The following is a 9,459-nucleotide window of genomic DNA, read 5'->3' as shown; positions in this document are numbered from 1 at the left end:
GAAAATTTTTGAGAAATGTGGCACTTTGAAAATTTTTGAGAAATGTGGCACTTTGAAAATTTTTGAGAAATGTGGCACTTAGAAAATTTTCTCTCTCTCTCTGGAAGTGCCGTGCCTTCTTCAGTTCTGCTATCCGAGCAGGGGACGCTTGCTGGCGGCCGTTACCAGCGCTCGGACCAGGCCCAATTGATTTGCATGGAAAACAATTGCGTCCCCCATGCTCGTTCTGACTATATTTTGCGAAAGGGGGGTAAAGTGATGAGTACACTAAGTGGGGGGACCAACCCATGTACTCTAGAAAAAGTACATGGGTTGACAAAAGACCAGTTCGTACTGCACCCCTGGTACCCAAACCCCTGGTACCTTTAGGCACTTAGAAAAATTTCGCCCAAATTTGGAGGTCGCTCCAGGGGAAGAGGCCGAATTTTCGCCTATTACGGCCGACCGCGGGAACCAGCCGAGGCGGACGCTTTTCGGCGCAAGAGCCGTTGGCACTTAGAAAATATTCGCTAAACTTCAAAGGACCTCCAGGGGAAGAGGCCGAATTGTCACTTTTTCTGGCCGACATCGGGAACCAGCCGAGTCGGACTCTTTACGGCGGAGCAGCCGTTGGCACTTAGAAAATATTCGCCAAACTCGGCCGGACTTCCAGGGGAAGAGGCCGAATTGTCACTTGTTCTGCCCGACATCGGGAACCAGCCGAGTCGGACACTTTAAGGCGGAGCAGCCGTTGGCACTTAGAAAATATTCGCCAAACTTGAACGGACCTCCAGGGGAAGAGGCCGAATTTTCACCTGTTCTGGCCGACATCGGGAACCAGCCGAGTCGGACGCTTTTCGGCGCAAGAGCCGTTGGAACTTAGAAAATATTCGCTAAACTTCAAAGGACCTCCAGGGGAAGAGGCCGAATTGTCACTTGTTCTGGCCGACATCGGGAACCAGCCGAGTCGGACTCTTTACGGCGGAGCAGCCGTTGGCACTTAGAAAATATTCGCCAAACTCGGCCGGACTTCCAGGGGAAGAGGCCGAATTGTCACTTGTTCTGCCCGACATCGGGAACCAGCCGAGTCGGACACTTTAAGGCGGAGCAGCCGTTGGCACTTAGAAAATATTCGCCAAACTTGAACGGACCTCCAGGGGAAGAGGCCGAATTTTCACCTGTTCTGGCCGACATCGGGAACCAGCCGAGTCGGACGCTTTAAGGCGGAGCAGCCGTTGGCACTTAGAAAATATTCGTTAAACTTGAAAGGACCTCCAGGGGAAGAGGCCGAATTGTCACTTGTTCTGGCCGACATCGGGAACCAGCCGAGTCGGACGCTTTAAGGCGGAGCAGCCGTCGGCACTTAGAAAATATTCGTTAAACTTGAAAAGACCTCCAGGGGAAGAGGCCGAATTGTCACTTGTTCTGGCCGACATCGGGAACCAGACGAGTCGGGCCCTTTAAGGCTGAGCAGCCCTTGGCACTTAGGAAATATTTGCCTTAACTCGGCCGGACTTCCAGGGGAAGAGGCCGGATTTTCACTTGTTCTGGCCAACATCGGGAACCAGCCGAGTCGGACACTTAAAGGCTGAGCAGCCGTTGGCACTTAGGAAATATTTGCCTTAACTCGGCCGGACTTCCAGGGGAAGAGGCCGGATTTTCACTTGTTCTGGCCGACATCGGGAACCAGCCGAGTCGGACACTTTAAGGCTGAGCAGCCGTTGGCACTTAGGAAATATTTGCCTTAACTCGGCCGGACTTCCAGGGGAAGAGGCCGATTTTTCACTTGTTCTGGCCGACCGGGGGAACCAGCCGAGTCGGACACTTTACGGCGGAGCAGCCGTTGGCACTTAGGAAATATTCGCCAAAATGTTCCGGACCTCCAGGGGAAGAGGCCAAATTTTCACTTGTTCTGGCCGACCGGGTGAACCGGCCGAGGCGGACACTTTACGGCGGAGCAGCCGTTGGCACTTAGGAAATATTCGCCAAAATGTTCCGGACCTCCAGGGGAAGAGGCCAAATTTTCACTTGTTCTGGCCGACCGGGTGAACCGGCCGAGGCGGACACTTTACGGCGGAGCAGCCGTTGGCACTTAGGAAATATTCGCCAAAATGTTCCGGACCTCCAGGGGAAGAGGCCGAATTTTCACTTGTTCTGGCCGACCGGGGGAACCAGCCGAGGCGGACACTTTACGGCGGAGCAGCCGTTGGCACTTAGGAAATATTCGCCAAAATGTTCCGGACCTCCAGGGGAAGAGGCCGAATTTTCGCTCGTTCGGGCCGACCGGGAGAACCAGCCGAGGCGGACACTTTACGGCGGTTGAGCCGTTGGCACTTAGAAATTATTCAGACTTCCATCAAACACACATCGGCCTTTTGCCGTCACTGCCCGGGATGGGCACCGTGGTAGCTCGGACAGTTCGCGTGACAGCTTCCGCTGGCACTTAGACAATTTTTAAAATGAAAATAAACAGTTCTGCACATACGTGCCGACTATATTTTGCGAAATGGGGGTAAAGTGATGAGTACACTAAGTGGGGGGACCAAGTACATAAAGCCCACCCCTGGTACCTCAGAGAGGCCGAATTGACACATTTTGTGTCCGACCGCGGGAACCAGCCGAGGCGGACGCTTTTCGGCGCAAGAGCCGTTGGCACTTAGAAAATATTCGTTAATCTTGAACGGACCTCCAGGGGAAGAGGCCGAATTTTCACTTGTTCTGGCCGACATCGGGAACCAGCCGAGGCGGACGCTTTTCGGCGCAAGAGCCGTTGGCACTTAGAAAATATTCGTTAATCGTGAACGGACCTCCAGGGGAAGAGGCCGAATTTTCACTTGTTCTGGCCGACATCGGGAACCAGCCGAGGCGGACGCTTTTCGGCGCAAGAGCCGTTGGCACTTAGAAAATATTCGTTAATCTTGAACGGACCTCCAGGGGAAGAGGCCGAATTTTCACTTGTTCTGGCCGACATCGGGAACCAGCCGAAGCGGACGCTTTACGGCGGAGCAGCCGTTGGCACTTAGAAAATATTCGTTAATCTTGAACGGACCTCCAGGGGAAGAGGCCGAATTTTCACTTGTTCTGGCCGACATCGGGAACCAGCCGAGTCGGACGCTTTTCGGCGCAAGAGCCGTTGGCACTTAGAAAATATTCGTTAATCTTGAACGGACCTCCAGGGGAAGAGGCCGAATTTTCACTTGTTCTGGCCGACATCGGGAACCAGCCGAGTCGGACTCTTTACGGCGGAACAGCCGTTGGCACTTAGGAAATATTCGCCGAACTCGGCCGGACTTCCAGGGGAAGAGGCCGAATTTTCACTTGTTCTGGCCGACATCGGGAACCAGCCGAGTCGGACTCTTTACGGCGGAGCAGCCGTTGGCACTTAGGAAATATTTGCCAAAATGTTCCGGACCTCCAGGGGAAGAGGCCGAATATTCACTTGTTCTGGCCGACATCGGGAACCAGCCGAGTCGGACACTTTACGGCGGAGCAGCCGTTGGCACTTAGGAAATATTCGCCAAACTTGGCCGGACTTCCAGGGGAAGAGGCCGAATGTCCACTTGTTCTGGCCGACATCGGGAACCAGCCGAGTCGGACGCTTTACGGCGGAGCAGCCGTTGGCACTTAGGAAATATTTGCCTTAACTCGGCCGGACTTCCAGGGGAAGAGGCCGAATTTTCACTTGTTCTGGCCGATATCGGGAACCAGCCGAGTCGGACTCTTTACGGCGGAACAGCCGTTGGCACTTAGGAAATATTCGCCTTAAGTCGGCCGGACTTCCAGGGGAAGAGGCCGATTTTTCACTTGTTCTGGCCGACCGGGGGAACCAGCCGAGTCGGACACTTTACGGCGGAGCAGCCGTTGGCACTTAGGAAATATTCGCCAAAATGTTCCGGACCTCCAGGGGAAGAGGCCAAATTTTCACTTGTTCTGGCCGACCGGGTGAACCGGCCGAGGCGGACACTTTACGGCGGAGCAGCCGTTGGCACTTAGGAAATATTCGCCAAAATGTTCCGGACCTCCAGGGGAAGAGGCCGAATTTTCACTTGTTCTGGCCGACCGGGGGAACCAGCCGAGGCGGACACTTTACGGCGGAGCAGCCGTTGGCACTTAGGAAATATTCGCCAAAATGTTCCGGACCTCCAGGGAAAGAGGCCGAATTTTCACTCGTTCTGGCCGACCGGGGGAACCGGCCGAGGCGGACACTTTACGGCGGTTGAGCCGTTGGCACTTAGAAATTATTCAGACTTCCATAAACACACATCGGCCTTTTGCCGTCACTGCCCGGGATGGGCACCGTGGTAGCTCGGACAGTTCGTTTGACAGCTTCCGCTGGCACTTAGACAATTTTTAAAATGAAAATAAACAGTTCTGCACATACGTGCCGACTATATTTTGCGAAAGGGGGGTAAAGTGATGAGTACACTAAGTGGGGGGACCAAGTACATAAAGCCTACCCCTGGTACCTCAGAGAGGCCGAATTGACACATTTTGTGTCCGACCGCGGGAACCAGCCGAGGCGGACGCTTTTCGGCGCAAGAGCCGTTGGCACTTAGAAAATATTCGCTAAACTTCAAAGGACCTCCAGGGGAAGAGGCCGAATTGTCACTTTTTCTGGCCGACATCGGGAACCAGCCGAGTCGGACACCTTACGGCGGAAGAGCCGATGGCACTTAGAAAATATTCGTTAAACTTCAACTGACCTCCAGGGGAAGAGGCCGATTTTTCACTTGTTCTGGCCGACATCGGGAACCAGCCGAGTCGGACGCTTTTCGGCGCAAGAGCCGTTGGCACTTAGAAAATATTCGTTAATCTTGAACGGACCTCCAGGGGAAGAGGCCGAATTTCCACTTATTCTGGCCGACATCGGGAACCAGCCGAGTCGGACGCTTTACGGCGGAGCAGCCGTTGGCACTTAGAAAATATTCGTTAATCTTGAACGGACCTCCAGGGGAAGAGGCCGAATTTTCACTTGTTCTGGCCGACATCGGGAACCAGCCGAGTCGGACGCTTTACGGCGGAGCAGCCGTTGGCACTTTGAAAATATTCGTTAAACTTCAACTGACCTCCAGGGGAAGAGGCCGAATTTCCACTTGTTCTGGCCGACATCGGGAACCAGCCGAGTCGGACGCTTTACGGCGGAAGAGCCGATGGCACTTAGAAAATATTCGTTAAACTTGACAGGACCTCCAGGGGAAGAGGCCGAATTTTCGCTCGTTCAGGCCGACCGGAGGAACCGGCCGAGTCGGACACCTTACGGCGGAAGAGCCGATGGCACTTAGAAAATATTCGCCAAAATGTTCCGGACCTCCAGGGGAAGAGGCCGAATTTTCACTTGTTCAGGCCGACCGGAGGAACCGGCCGAGTCGGACACCTTACGGCGGAAGAGCCGATGGCACTTAGAAAATATTCGTTAAACTTGACAGGACCTCCAGGGGAAGAGGCCGAATTTTCGCTCGTTCGGGCCGACCGGAGGAACCGGCCGAGTCGGACACCTTACGGCGGAAGAGCCGATGGCACTTAGAAAATATTCGCCAAAATGTTCCGGACCTCCAGGGGAAGAGGCCGAATTTTCGCTCGTTCGGGCCGACCGGAGGAACCAGCCGGGTCGGACACGTTACGGCGCAACAGCCGTTGGCACTTTGAAAATATTCGCCAAAATGTTCCGGACCTCCAGGGGAAGAGGCCGTATTTTCGCTCGTTCGGGCCGACCGGAGGAACCGGCCGGGTCGGACACGTTACGGCGCAACAGCCGTTAGCACTTAGAAATTATTCGTTAAACTTGAACGGACCTCCAGGGTTAAGAGGCCGAATTTTCGCTCGTTCGGGCCGACCGGAGGAACCAGCCGGGTCGGACACTTTACGGCCCAACAGCCGTTGGCACTTTGAAAATATTCGCCAAAGTCGTCCGGACCTCCAGGGGAAGAGGCCGAATTTTCGCTCGTTCGGGCCGACCGGAGGAACCAGCCGGGTCGGACACTTTACGGCGGAACGGCCGTTGGCACTTTGAAAATATTCGCCAAAATGTTCCGGACCTCCAGGGGAAGAGGCCGAATTTTCGCTCGTTCGGGCCGACCGGAGGAACCGGCCGGGTCGGACACGTTACGGCGCAACAGCCGTTGGCACTTTGAAAATATTCGCCAAAATGTTCCGGACCTCCAGGGGAAGAGGCCGAATTTTCGCTCGTTCGGGCCGACCGGAGGAACCAGCCGGGTCGGACACTTTACGGCCCAACAGCCGTTGGCACTTTGAAAATATTCGCCAAAGTCGTCCGGACCTCCAGGGGAAGAGGCCGAATTTTCGCTCGTTCAGGCCGACCGGAGGAACCAGCCGGGTCGGACACGTTACGGCGCAACAGCCGTTCGCACTTAGAAAATATTCGCCAAAGTCGTCCGGACCTCCAGGGGAAGAGGCCGAATTTTCGCTCGTTCGGGCCGACCGGAGGAACCAGCCGGGTCGGACACGTTACGGCGGAACAGCCGTTGGCACTTTGAAAATATTCGCCAAAATGTTCCGGACCTCCAGGGGAAGAGGCCGAATTTTCGCTCGTTCGGGCCGACCGGGAGAACCAGCCGAGGCGGACACTTTACGGCGGTTGAGCCGTTGGCACTTAGAAATTATTCAGACTTCCATCAAACACACATCGGCCTTTTGCCGTCACTGCCCGGGATGGGCACCGTGGTAGCTCGGACAGTTCGTGTGACAGCTTCCGCTGGCACTTAGAAAATTTTTAAAATGAAAATAAACAGTTCTGCACATACGTGCCGACTATATTTTGCGAAAGGGGGGTAAAGTGATGAGTACACTAACTGGGGGGACCAAGTACATAAAGCCTACCCCTGGTACCTCAGAGAGGCCGAATTTTCGAATTCTGAGGCCGAGCTGGGGAACCAGACGAGGCGGACACTTTTCCGAGCGAGAGCCGATGGCACTTAGAAAATTTTCGGCTAAGTCGGCAGGACTTCCAGAGCGAGAGGCCGAATATTCGTCATCTGTGGCCGACCGGGGAACCAGCGAAGGCGGATAGGCGGTCACGGAGGTCCCGCCGGCTGGTCCGCGGGCCAATTTGGGTCCCGTAATTTAGCGGTCGCGGTCCGGAATCCACGCCGAGCGGGGAACCAGCGGAGGCGGATAGGCGGTCACGGAGGTCCCGCCGGCTGGTCCGCGGGCCAATTGGGGTCCCGTAAGTTAGCGGTCGCGGCCCGGAATTCGCGCCGGCCGGGGAACCAGCGCAGGCGGATAGGCGGTCACGGAGGTCCCGCCGGCTGGTCCGCGGGCCAATCGGGGTCCCGTAAGTTAGCGGTCGCGGCCCGGAATTCGCGCCGGCCGGGGAACCAGCGCAGGCGGATAGGCGGTCACGGAGGTCCCGCCGGCTGGTCCGCGGGCCAATCGGGGTCCCGTAAGTTAGCGGTCGCGGCCCGGAATTCGCGCCGGCCGGGGAACCAGCGCAGGCGGATAGGCGGTCACGGAGGTCCCGCCGGCTGGTCCGCGGGCCAATCGGGGTCCCGTAAGTTAGCGGTCGCGGCCCGGAATTCGCGCCGGCCGGGGAACCAGCGCAGGCGGATAGGCGGTCACGGAGGTCCCGCCGGCTGGTCCGCGGGCCAATCGGGGTCCCGTAAGTTAGCGGTCGCGGCCCGGAATTCGCGCCGGCCGGGGAACCAGCGCAGGCGGATAGGCGGTCACGGAGGTCCCGCCGGCTGGTCCGCGGGCCAATCGGGGTCCCGTAAGTTAGCGGTCGCGGCCCGGAATTCGCGCCGGCCGGGGAACCAGCGCAGGCGGATAGGCGGTCACGGAGGTCCCGCCGGCTGGTCCGCGGGCCAATCGGGGTCCCGTAAGTTAGCGGTCGCGGCCCGGAATCCGCGCCGGCCCGCAGCCACCGCCAGGCGGATAGGCTGTCACGGAGGTCCCGCCGGCCGGTCCGCGGGGGGAACTGCGCCCTCTGGCGGACACGCCATTGTAAATGAATGGGGTTTGGCACTTAGTGCATTTTTCGCCGAAGCCGACGAGCGCTCCGGGCGAGGAGGCCGGATTCTCGCCATCCGTGGCCGGCCGGGGAACCGGCCAAGGCGGATAGGCGGTCACGGGGGTCCCGCCGGCTGGTCCGCGGGCCAATTGGGGTCCCGTAAGTTAGCGGTCGCGGCCCGGAATCCGCGCCGGCCAGCAGCCACCGGGAGGCGGATAGGCTGTCACGGAGGTCCCGCCGGCTGGTCCGCGGGCCATTTAGGGTCCCGCGAGTGAGCGGTCGCGGTCCGGAATCCAGGCCGGCCAGGAGGCACCGCCAGGCGGATAGGCGGTCACGGAGGTCCCGCCAGCTGGTCCGCGGGCCATTTATGGTCCCGTAAGTTAGCGGTCGCGGCCCGGAATGCACGCCGGCCAGGAGGCACCGCCAGGCGGGTAGGCTGTCACGGAGGTCCCGCCGGCCGGTCCGCGGGCCAATTACCTCCAGCCGAGCGGATATGAACTTTATTAGCACCTTCTACGAGATGGCGGAGCCTTATTCGACAACCAGCACCTCGGCTTAGCATTTTCCACGGCCCGCTGATCTTCCAGAAGACGTCCAGCCGGTTTCCTCCTCACATTTTAAGCCGGCCGAGGCTTCCGGCACCCCGGCTAAGCTTTCTCCACGGCCCGCTGAGCTTCCAGGGGACCTCCGGCCGGTTCTCCCGGTGCCCTCGCGCCTCGCTTTGTGAGCCGGCCGAGGCTTCCAGCACCTCGGCTGAGCGTTTCCCACGGCCCGCTGAGCTTCCAGGGGACCTCCAGCCGGTTCTCCCGGTGCCTCGCGCCTCGCTTTGTGAGCCGGCCGAGGCTTCCAGCACCTCGGCTGAGCGTTTCCCACGGCCCGCTGAGCTTCCAGGGTACCTCCAGCCGGTTCTCCCGGTGCCTCGCGCCTCGCTTTGAGAGCCGGCCGAGGCTTCCAGCACCTCGGCTGAGCGTTTTCGGCGGCCCGTTGCTCTCCCGGAGGTCGCAACGGGGAGTTACCTCCCTCTCGCGGACACGGCGAGTAAATACACCGCCTCTCGCACTTGGCGCACACTCACTCGCATTGCTACGCCTCCCGTGGCACTTTAAGCGGCCGAACGGCGGGAGTAACTACGACTCTCTTAAGGTAGGCTCACTTGACTATTTATTCATGTATTTATTTATTTTTGACGGTTCGCGGAGGCGATGACGCTCCGCGCGGGTAAACGGCGGGAGTAACTGTGACTCTCTTAAGGTAGGCTCACTTGACATCTATTTATTTATGTATTTATTTATTTTTGACGGTTCGCGGAGGCGATGACGCTCCGCGCGGGTAAACGGCGGGAGTAACTGTGACTCTCTTAAGGTAGGCTCACTTGACATCTATTTATTTATGTATTTATTTATTTTTGACGGTTCGCGGAGGCGATGACGCTCCGCGCGGGTAAACGGCGGGAGTAACTGTGACTCTCTTAAGGTAGGCTCACTTGACATCTATTTATTTATGTATTTATTTATTTT

This window comes from Syngnathus scovelli, unplaced genomic scaffold, assembly GCF_024217435.2.
Source record: "Syngnathus scovelli strain Florida unplaced genomic scaffold, RoL_Ssco_1.2 HiC_scaffold_163, whole genome shotgun sequence".
In the NCBI taxonomy this organism is placed as follows: Eukaryota; Metazoa; Chordata; class Actinopteri; order Syngnathiformes; family Syngnathidae; genus Syngnathus; species Syngnathus scovelli.
The sequence above is the reverse complement of the archived record's forward strand: the minus strand, read 5'-3'. Positions refer to the sequence as shown.